Genomic DNA, 15971 nt, shown 5'->3' on the forward strand with positions numbered 1-15971 from the left:
TCTAAACTACTTAGAGCATGCTCACAGTAAGGGATTTCTATTCCACTATCAATCTGCCTCGGCACTAAGATCAGTATAAGGAGGCATTCCTAAAGGTGCTCTCAGTTACCAACTACATGGAGATACTGTAGATTCTTTCTGTGTTTCTCCCAGGCTAGAGACAGTCATTGACTTATGATCACAATTGGGACTGGAACTTCCACCACTAAGCAACACTGTTACAGAGGTTTTTTTGTTGCTAACAAATCATATTACTATTAAGCAAATCTAGCTTCCCCTATTGATTTTGCTTGTCAAAAGCCAACTGTGAAAGTCACAAATGATGACCACAAGACCCTGGCATGCTGCAACTGTTGTAAATACATGTATCTGGGTCCAATTCAATAGATGGATTATCACTTATAAAGCTTTTCATAGCATGAATCCACATTATCTGAGGAACCAGCTCATCCCAGTGGCAGAAGAGGCATACTGTGGACTCCGTCAGTCCAGGAATTTTGGCCAGTGGGGTCCAGGAGAAGAGCCTTTTCTGCCATGATGCCTGCTCTCTGGAATATACTCACCACCAGGTGAGATCTGTACCCTCCCTTCTGGCCTTCCAAAAGGGGTTGAAGACCTAGTTCTGCCAGGTATGAGTGGCAATTTGGAGATGGTTAATGGATTAGTCAGACCCCACTTCCTCCCCATGTGCACTTTGTTCCCCTCCTTTCCATTTTGATTAATTAAATTTTAACTGAATTTTAAATGTATGGTTTTTATTATTTATTGTTTTAATATTTTATGTTAATTTAATTGTATGACTGTAAGACACCTAGAGCCATCTCAGTGAGATGAGTGGCATAGACGTTTAATAATAAAATAAATAAATAAAGACAAGCTGAAAGCTACCACAGTCATAAATGTAAGGGCCAGTCTTAAGTCACTTTTTTCAGTGATGTTGTAATTTCATACACTTGCAAATATTGTTAGTCAAAGACTATGTGTATATAAGCACTCTCTCGGAAGAAACACTTAAATTGTAGACTTTCGACTTTCAGTCATGAACTGAATATTTTAGATGTGGTTACAAATTAGCTTATAATTGTGGTATGTTATTTTTGTTTCCATTATTTTGCCTGTGAATCTCATGATGGGCCTAACTTAATGGATCACAAACCATTTTTAGTCTGCAAATCACCCTGAAGTACATCCAAAAGGAAACATAGCCAAAATCTTGGGAGATCATTAAATCTCACAACATTGCACAAGATTTGTCATCTCAAACCCCAAGTTCCAAAATACTGTGAGATATAGCAAGTTAACAATTTTTGGGCCATTAATTTTTAAAAGTTTTAATTTTAATATAGGCAAATTTAATTTTTAAAAAATGTTTAAACTACATTTGAATGGGTTGTGCTGTCTTTGTGTTTTTAGGTGTCATATGGCTTATTCTGGTTTATCCTATGATCTCCCTATGATGTAGTGGTCTGCATAAAGAAAAAGATTCCTACTGAGAATGCATTTTTGGAAGAGGATGGCTTCTTCCATAACCAATAAATGCTCTGTAAATGCCAAAGGTACTTTAGCCATACTTAGCGCAAAAATATCTAAAGGAAAGCACAGATACATTCACATTTTGGTTTGGATGCAAAGGATGACATATTCTGCCCCTTTGTTGCTTCAGTTCCTTTTGCCTATTGCTTAGGTGTTGATTTTGGTGTTCTTTCGTGATCAGTACTTCTGCAGTAGCAATAATCAAGACTGAAGTCAGCAGAAAAAGCATTCCTTGTGAAAGGCAGGATATAAATAGGATAAATAAATAAATAAGTATGGGATGATGCTAAAACCAGGAGGGGAGATGATTTAACAAAAAAGGTTCCTGGTGTCTTCCTAAGATTCTCCAGAAAAATGTATTAATGATAGGCTGATCTTCCTAGTATCTCTCTTCCCCTCCTTTCACTGTTCCCTTCAGCCACGACTGATATGCTTTGATCTTTTTCAATTCTTGTTTCCCTTTCAGGACAGACTTCTTTCATTCCATATGAAGAGTGGCTCGATTATTAGAAGTAGTGCTATTTTTACAGATGTCTGCTTTTTATTTTGCTTTGATATTACTTTGACATTATTTGTGTTATATTGTTCGAAGTTATGCAATGTGCTGCCAAGGGTTGTAAAGAAGCTGGGAAGAATAAAAATCCACAAAATAAATAAATGTTCATATCAAATATGTACATTTTGGTTTCAATGTGAATCATCTGAAACTAGTTGTTCCATGTACCAAATAGTTCCCAAATGAATCATTGTCCACATCCCCAGGCTGCACCTACATTTCCCTATTGATTCTTGATGGAATTAAAGATATAGTCTGGTTTTTGTCAAGTCTCTCTTTGCCTATGTAGAATTGTATGGGAAAAAAATAAGACTGAAATTCATCTATTTCAGATTCTCAGTATGCGGTCAAGTTATTACATACTTTGCGGGGGGCAATTCTAAAATTAGGTATGTATGACAGCCATTCCTACTCTGATTTAAAGCACTGATAATATATAAACTAAACATCAGAAACCCCTTAAAAATAGGGATCTGAATAAAAGGTATAGGATACTTTAAAGTCATTTGACAAAACAGATGGTGCATCTAGCTGAAAGTTTTGTAATGAGGAGCTGAAGTTCATTAGTCAATAAACAAGAAAAACCTGCTGTAAGAGTTCATCAGGACAGTTATTTCCAGGGCTTTTTTTTTTTTTTTCTCATAGAACACCCAGAACGGAGTTACAGCACCTTTTTTGGATGGAACCTTGTAGGGTAGGCAAGGCGGGTTGTATAATATGTGTGAATTCCGGCACTTTTTTTTTTTTTTTTTTTTTTTACAAAAAAAGCACTGGTTATTTCAACTCTTATTACGGTTATACAACAAACTTGTTTGTTATGTTAAAGACAGGTTTTCATCAGTGATAATCTGTTTCATTTGCAAAATCATAAACACAGATTGTTACTAAGCTTTGTTAGTTAGAGCAGTAGATCTACTATGCAGATTGTAACAAATGTGTGCGTGTGTCTATGTATGAGAGAGAGAGAGAGAGAGAGAGAGAGAGAGAGAGAGAGAGAGGTTTGCCCTTACCTCTTTCCTAGTTCTGAGAGAAAGTGACTGGCCCCAGGTCACCCAGCTGGCTTCCTAATGCAAGACTAGAATTCACAGTCTCCTGGTTTATAGTCTTTCTAAGCTTGGTTGTGTTTATGCAGACGTTGAACTACAAATATTGTCCTTTAGCGAGACTCCAATGCTCACTCCAAAATTGACTATTAAAATAATTTCTAAATCTGAATCCTAGGATACTGCAAATAGGGTGAACTAAGCTTATACCTTTTCCTGATAGGCAAAAGCCATACTATGAAGTTTGGAGAAGAAAGTATAGATGATGAATAGCAGATGCTTTAGTTACAGTATGGGAGTAAACAGAAGACAACAGTCTACTCCCGTTGCCACTGAGATGGAAAGAGGCATGTCATGTGATCAGAACACCATTTTTTTTCTATCTAAACAAGTTATCTGAGGAAGAGAGCTCCGGTTTTCTTTGTAGGATCAGAATTGAAAGAGGGATGTCTTTGCATTTGTCATCATAGTGCCTCCCTGAAGGCAATGTTCTTAGACTTGAGATATTAAAAAATAAGATGGCTACTTTTTCACAAGAATTTTTTTGCCTGCTGCATTTCCAGTTCCAAGTGAATTAGGGATAATACAGATCTAAGAAACAGAAGTATTCCCATTGTAGGTGTTCACAACAAAAGAAATAAAGTATAGGCAATGATGAAAAATATTTTTATTGGAGAACTCGATATGGAAGGAGTCATTATTGCCATTTTTCCCTGTCTTATTAGCATTTCTATCAAATCACTGTTGTCAGGGATTTTGTACTGCTTCAAATCCTATCAAGCCTGATTGGCTGTATGATCACTTTGTGCACTGCAAACCTTTAAAACTCAATTCCCTGGAGACATTAAAACATGCTCTTTTCCTTTTAAAGTAATTTTTCTCTTCAGCCCACATTGTAGTATATGTTCCAATTAAATACTATCTGTGACAAGAAGTACAGGAAATATATATGCAGTGAGTGCATTCACTTCAGTGCATTCTACACGGGCCTACCCTTGGAGACCTTACAGAAGCTACAGCTGGTTCAAAGTGCATCTGCACAAGCAGTAATGGTCACTTCTTGTGGTGCTCATGTGCTACTACTGCCTTGTGAGCTGTTTGGCTTCCAGATACAACTGAATATGCTGGTTGTTACCTTAAAGCCTTGCATGGTATTAGGCTTGGATATCTGAAGGACCTTCCTTTTGTTGTTTCAGGCAGAGTGGTGGTACTCCAGTCTCTTCTATTAAATGTTGCCGTCTTTCGGAATCTAGGAAATGTGCCATCTAGGTTCAGCACTATCCTCTGTAACAGCCCCCCCCCAACATAAGATGGCACCTACTTTCCTGGGGTTCCAAGAAACCCTTAAAATCTGGCTTTGATCTTAGGTCTGGGATTAATGTTGGGTTCTTTGGGGGGGAGGGACTATTGCACTACACTAATATGGGAGTTTTTAGTCCAGGATTTAATTTTAGTCCAGTTTTAGTTTTATGTTTGTAATTGTTTTAACTTAGCATTCAATTCTATACAGCTCCCAGAGTCTACCCCTTGAGTGGCTACAGTGAATTTAATGAAATAATAAATGTTTTGGATTATGCATTTTTGTATTTCAGCATATTTCAGTTTCACATATTTCATTAATAAGAAAGGACAATAGCACTAAACAAAAAAAGTCATTTGTAATCTTGTAGAATAGGTTTTCTTAAACCCTAAGAAGCTACATTTGGAGAGGAATGCTACTAAAGACGATTTTAATATTGTGATGTCATTGCTCCAATGATGCAAATTATGTAATTGACATTGATTGTTTGATTATGCCAGGATGTGAATGACTCCCCCCCAAACACCTGCTCTCCCTTGGATGCCCAAGTGTTGTGCAGCCTTGTTATCATTTGAGCATCTACATTATACTACTATATTGTGAGGAAACCCATTAAGGCTTTCGGCAGGAGTTGGATTCAAACAGCCTTTGAAAGGCTACATCTCCAACCCATGAGCAAATTGCAGCTTTATTGCTTTTCCAAAGTAATCCATTTTAAGATTGGGCATCATCCAATTCAGGATCATAAACCACATGAAAAAGGATATGAATCATTATGTTTAAAAGCTAGTACATTACAACTTTTATAAACAAATATAATACCATTTACATTATAGTATAGCTTAAATACATATTTTTCTGGGAAACCAAAAACAAGTATATGTACATTTAATATTTTTTCCTTATTTCTTTTGACAATATAGGCAATGTTGACTAGTTGCCTGGGGGTGAAATCTGTAATTTTTCCCCTAATATGCTACATTAAACAATTATACCTTAGTAAGCTTATAGGTATTTTAATTATGTTATTATTGTTTTAGCAATATCTTGACTAAGATAGCATGGATGCATTACTTCCTTTGTCTATTTAGCCAGTGTATACACAATAAAACATGCTTATAAAAATTATAATATACAAACTAACCCACAGAAAAACCCAAAAATAAAATATACAAATTAACCCACAGAAAAAGTATAAGCAAGAAGATTAAAAAACAGCAGCAATAATGTCAATAAATATAAAATAAATTCAGTATAGTAATATTGACAATGTTGATGATATAACACATAATGCATTTAAGAACAGGGTTTGTCTGTAATGTTATAGGGTTTCCCGCTTGAGCAGGGGCTGAACTAGAAGTCCTCCAAGGTTCAGTTACTCTGTTATTTTATAAAAGGCACCATCATTGAAAAGCTCTTGTATATTTTGTTAGTTTTGCTTGTCAACATTACTATAGCAGATTAGGGGTAGGCAATTTTTTTTCTGTTTGGCAGGTGGCACTTTATCTCAGGAAGAGCCCAAAGAACATCAGTCCATTGTCCCTGGGTGCTCAGCAACAGAGTATTTCTGACAGTGAAGTGTACTATCATTGATCAGCTGTTGTTCAGAAACCACTGTGCTTTCTGAGCAATGGTGATATTAATCCTGCCCAGGGATTAGAAAAAGAACATTTCGAAGTTGAGTTTGTCTTCTACAAAAAAGTGCCATGAACACTCGTAGTTTACTTTTTCTGTAGGACAATAAGGCTGTCTTTCTTTGTGCAGAGAGAGTCAAAGACCAATCAATATGTTTCTCTCTGCACAGGAAAAGTAGTTCAACAGTCACAAGTAACAGCTCAGGATGGGATTTATGGGCAAGGAAGAAGCCCTGACCCTATCCACAACTACAGGTATATGCAAAAAGGTTAATCTAACCTATAAAACAGATCTGGGTCTCCACTCTGACATAGTCTATACGTTTTAGCCTGCATGGCATTAAAATGCATTGCAGAAGCATTTTATGGTTGTCATTTTATGGTTTTCCCAAACAGTTATTATACAGGAAATTTTTAAATCAAATTCTAAGTGATATCAAAGATGACAGATTACTGAATCGTCTCCCATATTTGCTGAAATTATTAGGTTTTGTCCCTAGTTATAACACACACACACACACACACACACACACACACACACACCCCTTCAGAGGCTGTTATTTTTCATAGAATTGCATTTTCACCTCAATCTTGTCATGCGTTATCTACAAAAGGAAGGTTGAAGCCACACAGCTTCTGTGACAAGAAGTCAGTGTAATAAGAAATTAAGCACACAGCTGAATTAAGCAGCCAAGGGAGTTTTACAGCAGGGTCAGGCAACTCAGAGCACCTGATTTAGAGATCAAGGACATCCCTCCAGTTAGAATCAGCTGTTGACCCCTTTGCGTTCACCACTGCCTAGGTGGCAGCCTATTCCTCAGGAAGCTAGATTATCTTTTGGTGAGCTTCCTTGCTTAGCTGTGTTCAGATGATTAGAAAATATTCCTTTGAAATCTCTTCATCTCTTTAATTCTATGAAAAACAATGCCTCTGTACCATAAATAAGAATAGTTTAATAAAGCAGGAAAATAATCCTTGAAATGAGCATTTTTGTTACTGCATTTGGTTCTTCACATAATCATCACTGTTTTCTGTACAATTCTTCCAATGACAGACAAGCTTCATAAAGCTTCGTTTTTGTTTCAAAGTGTGACTTCTGCAGCGTAGCGCTCTGAGTTGATAATGGTGCCAACTTCATGGAATAATATCATCTGTATCCCTCAAAAACCGTATTATGAGTTTTCCTGCTGAAATTCAGGTTTTTAATATTTTCCCCCAAGTAAAACTTTGTGATAGTATTCCATGAACTGATACTTCATTTCTGGGTCACAGTGATGAGGCCATGTTTTGTTGGCTGTCATGATGCTATGAATAAATATTTTACTTTCAATTTTGTAGCATAACAATAATTGCTGGGAAACTTCAACTGTTAAAGCTTTCATCTCTGCCATCAGCATGCAAGAAACCCATCTTGCACTAACCTTCTATTATTGAAGAACATCACTAATGTGACCCACATACTTATGAAATGCCAAGTTTGACAGCAATCTCCCTTTAAAGGATCCACTGATTGCCCTTAATCAGTTCATCAACTTTTCCCATGTGAAATTTGTCAGTTGCTATCACAAATTGGCCTTTTCATTCTTGATCATACAAATTAACACTTCCTAATTCACCATCTTTACATTTTTTGGTTCAGTGACATACAGTACTCATATAAACACAGTTATCACCATAAACAACCTGCATTTGGCAGTAAATTTTGGTTGTAGAAATTTCTTTGACAGTTGAAAATACAATTGTGGTGGGTTGCTTAAAGTGCACTGATGAGTACTCACTATAGGCTTCCATTTCATGAATAGCAACACATCATCATCATCAAAAGTTGACCTTGGAGGTCATCTAGTCCAACCCCCTACTCAGGCAGGAAACCCTATACCATTTCAGACAAATGGCTGTCCAGTCTCTTTTTAAAAACTTCCAGTGTTGGAGCATTCACAACTTCTGGAGGCAGGTTGTTCCACTGGTTAATTCTTCTAACTATCAGGAAGTCTCTCCTTAGTTCTAGGTTGCTTCTCTCCTTGATTAGTTTCCATCCATTGCTTCTTGTCTTGCCTTCAGGCCCTTTGGAGAATAGCTTGACTCCCTCTTCTTTGTGGCAGCCCCTGAGATATTGGAACACTGCTATCATGTCCCCCCTCGTCCTTCTCTTCGTTAAACTAGACATACCCAATTCCAGCAGCCGTTCCTTATATGTTTTAGCCTCAGTCCCCTGATCATTTTTGTTGCTCTTCTCTGTACTCTTTCGAGAGTCTCAACATCTTTTTTACATCATGGTGACCGAAATTGGATGCAGTATTTCAAATGTCACCTTGCCAAGACATTGTAAAGTGGTATTAATACTTCATGTGATCTTGATTCTGTCCCTCTGTTAATGCTGCTTAGCACTGTGTTGGCTTTTTTGGTAGCTGCAGCACACTGTTGGCTCATATTTAAGTGATTGTCCACTAGGACTCCAAGATCCCTCTCACAGTTACTACTATTGAGTAAGGTACCACCTATACTGTACCTGTGCATTTGTTTTTTCTTGCCTAAGTGTAGAACTTTGCTTTTTGCACCATTGGATTTCATTTTGTTAGATAGCGCTCAATGTTCAAGTCTGTCAAGATCCTCCTGTATCTTAAGCCTGTCTTGTGGAGCGTTGGCTATTCCTTCCAGCTTGGTGTCATCTGCAAATCTGATGAGTTCCCCATCTATCCCCTCATCCAAATCATTGATGAAGATGTGTTATGTGACATAAAAATGTTTACCAATAGAGATGAGCAGTGAGGTCAATAAGCTTTTCTTTGGTGAAGGAAATATTGAAAAAGATCCAAATAGATGCCAGATAATGTCTGGGTGTAGGGGAAAACTCCTAGTTGTGTGAATGAGTGACAATAAAATGGGATTTGATCCAAGGACATGGTTAAAAGGATACACACTGGAGCCAAAACAACAGCCATTTATAGCTTTCAGTGAAAATTTCAGTTCAGTAATACAGTAACAGTGGGGGGAAATGCTACTTCCACAATAAAAATTGTTTTGAAGGGGCATTATATCGTTATTATTTAAATATGTGATGAAGTCACATTTGCAATTCAACAAACTGAACCTGGCATAATTTCTCAGAAGGGAGGAAGAAAATGCGTAGGAGAAGACTATTAAAAGGTCAGAGATTTGGAGCACCTTCTTTGCAATAAAACTGTAAAGAGAGCAGATGAGACAAGAGGAGGGCATGGTTTAAGAAAAGCACATAGAGATCTAATTTTTCTTTTTGTTTTTCAAGCTTGGACCTTACTGTCATCCATAGATCTCCATCAGAAATATATTCAGGACTGAAAAAAGAAAGAGTGACCTCTTTTGCCCTTAAGGTGACTCACTCTTTCTTTCATTTGTCCCCACTAAATGTGTTTGGAATCAAGGCAGTAGGAACAAATACCATTTTATTATTGTGCTCACAAGATATCTTTGTTCAATTGTGTTTAAAACATGTAGGTATCTTTCCTTTTTTTAATCAGGACTGGCAAATTGCCTCCACCCTCAAATATACATGCACAACTTCATCAACACAAGCAGTTATCAAATGTGGAGTATAGGTGGGAGAGAAAGGCTGATGATGGGCCTCCCAACTGAAATCATGGCTCTATATTACTTATTTTGGGATTAGAGGCTGCATTCATAGGCTGCTTGTCTCGTGCAAAATCTGGCAGCTTTCCCCTTCCTTAATTTTTATAATTTATAATTGCAGACCAGACATTGTATCCCTACTATAGGAAGAACCATTCTTTCTGCCTCCACAGTCATGTGACTTGAGCTTCCATTTTTGTCCTTTGGCCACAAAATTGAAACAGAAAAGGTAATTTCTTGCATCTGTTACTTTATAAGTAGAAAATCAGTGAATGTAGAAACATGCAGCTTTAGAAGAGTGAAAAACAAAAGGGAAATAAAATATGTGGCAAGAATGATAGTAGATTGAATTAGATATCAATTGATGATAACATCTAACACAAGATAAAATTTCAAAGAGACATTATTTTATTCTCATATACTAGATACATTTAAACTTGCTTGGTTGGTTTTTAGAAGCATTTGCTGGAACTATCTCAATTATAAATTGCCTAATTTTCAGTATTGGTGTTTCTGGAGCACCTTAATAACGCTAGCTCCTGGACCTGGTCCCTCCTTTCCATATCTGGTACAATGCCTAGTATTGGTTGTCAGAAAACATAATCATCTCAGAAGGTCAACTCAGCATATTTAAAGGATTGAAATTCTATTGCCATTCAGGAGGCTGTTTAATGATATGATTTGCATTAGTCTGCAATCTTCTGATTAGGATATTCTGGAGGAATACCACTTTATCTCTTCACCCAATATTGGGATTTATATGGCTTAAATATTATAGATAAGTAGCAACTTTCTATCACAATTCTTAGGACCCTTTGCATCTGTAGTGCTATCCACCATTTCCGAATTAGTAGAAAACCATGCTAGACTGAAATTTGCTGTCCCCCAATCCAGACTCTATTGTCTGTGTTTCTAGTCATTACAATCACTGGATTTCCCTCCAGGTAATGGGCAACAAAGCTTATCACATTGTTATGTATGTTGAAGCTACTCTTGGAGTATATGAGAATAAGGAGGAGAATACAAGTTTAACTCTGCATACTTTAGGATTATTTATTTGTGTATCGATAAGATTGGTGACTACTGAATCCATAGCAACCTGGATTCACTGTGACTTACAATCCATATAAAATATAAATCATCAAGATCACCAGCATAATAAAACATTTATGTAGACCAAGGTAAACATAAACATCTAAAATGCTGTCATACCTTTTCTCTATATTAAAACACTCATAAGCTCAAAACCTTTCAGTAGCTTCAATAAAAATATAGCTGATTCATATCAAAAATGAAATTCCAGAAGAAAAATGCACTTTATTACAATGGGCAGGGAACTACCAACTCTTATTGACCAAGGCAAATAATTATTGTGGCTTCATTTTAGTGCACTATAAGATTTTTTTTTAATTTAGCCCTGTTGTTTTGAAGTTCTAAAATGCTTCTACCAAGTTTGAGCAAAGGCACCTGAGATAATCCAGAGGGAATGGAACCAACAGGGCCTACTGGCCAAGCTGGCGGAGCAAGTTTCCTTTCTTTCTTAGGCTACTGTAACAGGAATCAGAATGATGGGGAAGAGAAGGGAAAGGAATTATTTTTTATTAATTGAATTTTACTTTTTCCCTTCCTTTCAAAACTTTTAGAAAGTTTTAATGTTTTACTAATGCTGTACTCTGACTAGAGAACTTTAATCATAGGAAAAACTAGATATACTAACAATAACAAAACTTGTTCTGGAATTTACTTTTATTGAATTCTTTGTTAACACTATGTATTGTATTTCATAAAACTCACTACTGGCAACAAACTTAGTAATAGTAGTAAAGTTGGAAGGGACCCTGGAGGTCATCTAGTCCAAACCCCTGCTCAGGAGGAAACCCTACAACATTTCGGACAAATGGCTGTCCAGTCTCTTCTTAAAAACTTCCAGTGTTGGAGCATTCACTGTTTCTGGAGGCAGGCTGTTCCACTGATTAATTGTTCTCACTGTCAGGAAGTTTCTCCTTAGTTCTAGGTTGCTTCTCTCCTTGATTAGTTTCCATCCATTGCTCCTTGTCCTGCCTTCAGGTGCCTTGGAAAATAGCTTGACTCCCTCTTCTTTGTGGCAGCCCCTGAGATATTGGAATACTGCTATCATGTCCCCCCTTGTCCTTCTCTTCGTTAAACTAGACATACCCAATTCTAGCAACCGTTCCTTATATGTTTTAGCCTCCAGTCCCCTAATCATCTTTGTTGCTCTTCTCTGTACTCTTTCTAGAGTCTCAACATCTTTTTTACATCGTGGTGACCAAAACTGGATGCAGTATTCCAAGTGTGGCCTTACCAAGGCATTGAAGAGTGGTATTAATACTTCACGTGATCTTGATTCTATCCCTCTGTTAATGCAGCCTAGCACTGTGTTGGCCTTTTTGGCAGCTGCAGCACACTGCTGGCTCATATTTAGGTGATTGTCTACTAGGACTCCGAGGTCCCTCTCACAGTTACTACTATTGAGCATGGTGCCACCTATGCTGTACTTGTGCATTTGGTTTTTCTTGCCTAAATGTAGAACCTTGCTTTTTTCACCATTGAATTTCATTTTGTTAGTTAGTGCCCAGTGTTCAAGTCTGTCCAGATCCTTCTGTATCTTAAGCCTGTCTTCTGGAGTGTTGGCTATTCCTGCCAGCTTGGTGTCACCTGCAAATTTGATGAGTTCCCCATCTATTCTATTAATAGTGGTTGGATTTATTACTAGCTGCCATTTCTAAATCAATATATGACTGAATATAAATGTAAATAAAAATGTCCTGGAAGCTGAAAAGAACAGATCTCCAATATAGACTTCTATGGCAGTTCTTACCTTCTACATAGAAAAGGTGAAATTATTACAGTTTTTCTCACTAATGCACAGGACATTCATTGACCAAGAAATGAGGCTGCAAAGAACAATTACAATCTCAACATTATCTATTCAAGGAGAAAAATCCATTTGAACCATTTTATGCATCTGAAAATAGTAACAATGATCTTGGGATGGGATGGAGTCTAATGATTATCTTGAGTTAATGGAATCTCTGGATGGATCTTAGTCATTAAAGTCTTTCAGACAGTCATTAATCCTCAGGAAATGCTCTCTGAATAGGGTAATTGATAATTAATTCAGAATTTTAACTCAGATCAAGAGAAACCTTTAAGTCATTATGTTTGTCCATGATGCAAGTAACTCACACACTTCTCACCATTCCACTGAATTACTAGAATTCACTCCACATGAATTGGCTCTTATTAAGGATAACCCTAAAACTTTAACTGGTATTTGTAGCTACATGTATGTTTACAAGTCAGATATATTGTTATGTGGCACTATTGCTGTGGTCACCAATTTGCTTTCAAGTGCAATTTAGGGTGCCAATTATTTTGCACAAAGTGCTGGTTATCATATATAACATGTTACATAGGATTTGTAAAACCACCAGTTCTGGGTAGAATCTTCCCATCCATTTTATGTCTGCTGAGGTTGGATGGATTATGCCATATGAGAGGAAGTGCAGAAGTAGTCATTCTCTTTGGAGATTCTTCTATAGAACAGAGTGAACCTTTCTGATATTCCAGAGAATAGTTAAGATCTAGCAGTCCCAGAAGCTAAGTCTTAAACACTGACCACACTGCTCAGAGTGATGTAATGTAAATGAATGGTGATGGAAAATATAATTGTACTACTATAATTAACATATAACAATAATTATGTCATTTTACGGTATTGCTTTTTATCATATATATCAGTGTCTCTCAACCTTGTCAACCTTAAGATGTCTAGATTCAACTCCTAGAATTCTCCAGCCAATATGTTGGATTTGTAGTCCACACCTCTTAAAGTTACCAAGGTTGAGAACATTCATGTATATTGTTAATTGTGAGTCAAGTGTGATTGAGACAGAAAGTCCCATAAATAAAATAAATACCTCCCACTGAATCTAATGAAATGGCTGTCTATGTAAGATTAAATGGCTATATCAAGAATCAGGACCAGAAATTCACTGATTAAGCTATTTCTTAAGTTATGAACAATAATGAACAGCAAAAGTTTGTAATGAGTATAAGCAGAACTGCCTAGTGCTCTGAATGACATGTCTTGAAATTGAACTTTTAGAAAGATGATTTGACTGAAGGATTCTGATTTATGTAACCACAAAAATATAATTATGAAGAGTTTTATAAGTGAGACCTTAACATTGGCAGATCAAAGAAGGGGCATGCATGGTGCTCTAGGAAGTTTCTTATTTGCATATGAAAGGGCATACATGATATGCTGTGGGAGTCAGATGTATTAAAATAGTTATTTTAAAAAGCTCTATTTCATTGCCAAGATATTTACCAAAAGTTCCTTAATGAGAAAAGAATCATAGTGAATAGTCTTCTGCTACAATATTTATCCAAAGGAAAGTTAGAGGCATTTTGATACATTTTTGCTTTTATCTTCCAAAGGCATAAAAGCAATCTGACGGCAAGCATCCTTACTTATACTCATGGCAGAGGGGAAAAAAAGGCCCAGTACATTGGCAGTTGGTAAGCTGTTGAAGAGAAGAGGAAAATTGATGAAATAATTTGTCAACTGAAGTCCATTTAATCTGGGCTACTGAGAGGCAGCTGCAAAAGTATCAAGCTATGTTTTCCTTACAGAAATTGAAGCTCAGAACCCAGCAGAAGACGAATATAGAAGCAGAACTACAGGATCATAAAACAGCAACAAAGATGCTTAGTTTTGCAGTGATTTACATCACACCATAGCTGAACCTGAAATAAACTGGGTTGGCTTTCCAACACTGCTGATATCATGAAAGCCTATAAGTTTAAAGCCACTTTCAAAATGATTGGGAGTGCCCTGAATATGTACTCTCCTTTTATATGGGACAAATTCTGAACTTAGCAGTTTAGGTCATAGAAATTGTCATGTTTCATATTTGTATACATCTCAGCAGTAAACATTTTGCTGAGGTCAGAAGTTTCCTGAAAGTAGAAAGTTGAAAAACCATTGTCTGGGGATAAGGAAAGGCTAGAGCTGCCATATCAGGGTTACAAAAATCTGGATTATTATGTAATGATGGGATAGAGAACAGCTCTGGCTCTGTTTTGCCACTAAATGGCTATCTGGATTTTCAAGCCCAAATCAAGTTTTCAGGAAGCCTCTCACAACAGAGACAGTCAGGTTTTCTACCTTCACAGATTATTTTCTGCAGGTTATTCTGGATTACGTTTCATTGGCTTGGAATTATATCTAGTTGATCTCACTAGAATGGAGAAGCCTGATTTACCTCAGAAGTGAATAAGGTATATCCTCCATTGCTCTTTTCATCCCCACTCAATTTCTGCATCTCGCTCATTCCCTCAATTAACATACAGTTATGCACCATATAAAATATAGTATATTATTAAATTTATAATATAGTTATAATATACAATATACAGTTTTCATTTGCTAAAATTGAGCAGGATTTTTCAAACTGGGTTTCATGAAAGCTGGATGAAATTCTCTAAAAGGCTAACAAAAATAATAATACTGCCATATATTAATTTGCCCAAGTGTCTAGTAATACCCTATTGCGTATTCCTGGAGGCCAGGACACAAAGTTGATTTCCTGGATTTGCTTGGCAAGAAGAGTGAAGGAGACAAATGGAGCTATAAAATGTGACTGGTGTAGTAAATAAATTCCTCAAGTGAATTGGGGAGAAGCAGTATTAAAAATTACTGTGAAAGATCAGAACTAGTGTGTGGCTTTTCACAAGGTCATAGCCAGTGATGGTTAAAATTTAACTGGCTTAAATATTAGAAATGTATTTATGAAGCAATTTCTGGGAACCATAATAATTTTTATACTGATAATAGAACTATTAAAAGGCTAGAAATTGGTAAAAGGGAAGACTCAGTCTCCCAGGAAACCTTGTCCTTGCAATAATTTGTTGTGTAATATCATTTCTTGTTACACTGAATGGCATTATCTGTCCTTGATACCCATGTCTCTGACATCATATTTGAATACTTAATAAAGTATTGTGCTTCCATATCAAGAAGTGAGGTGACAGAAAAAAGATTATGTATATACTAACTCTGCCTTCTGATTGTTACTGTGCTTAAATATACCAATGATATTCTACACGCCTTTCTCCTTTTTACAATGACTGATTGTTTCCAATGCTATGATGGGTCACACATCTTAATTTACACACTGTGATCATCTATTTGAAAATACTTTCCATTAGAAAATCTATTCCATCCTCTGGTTTTAAAATTCAACCATATTGGGGAAGAACAGAAACTTTGA

This window comes from Crotalus tigris, unplaced genomic scaffold (genome assembly GCF_016545835.1).
Source record: "Crotalus tigris isolate CLP2741 ecotype Arizona unplaced genomic scaffold, ASM1654583v1 scf7180000017550.10884619, whole genome shotgun sequence".
Classification (NCBI taxonomy): Eukaryota; Metazoa; Chordata; class Lepidosauria; order Squamata; family Viperidae; genus Crotalus; species Crotalus tigris.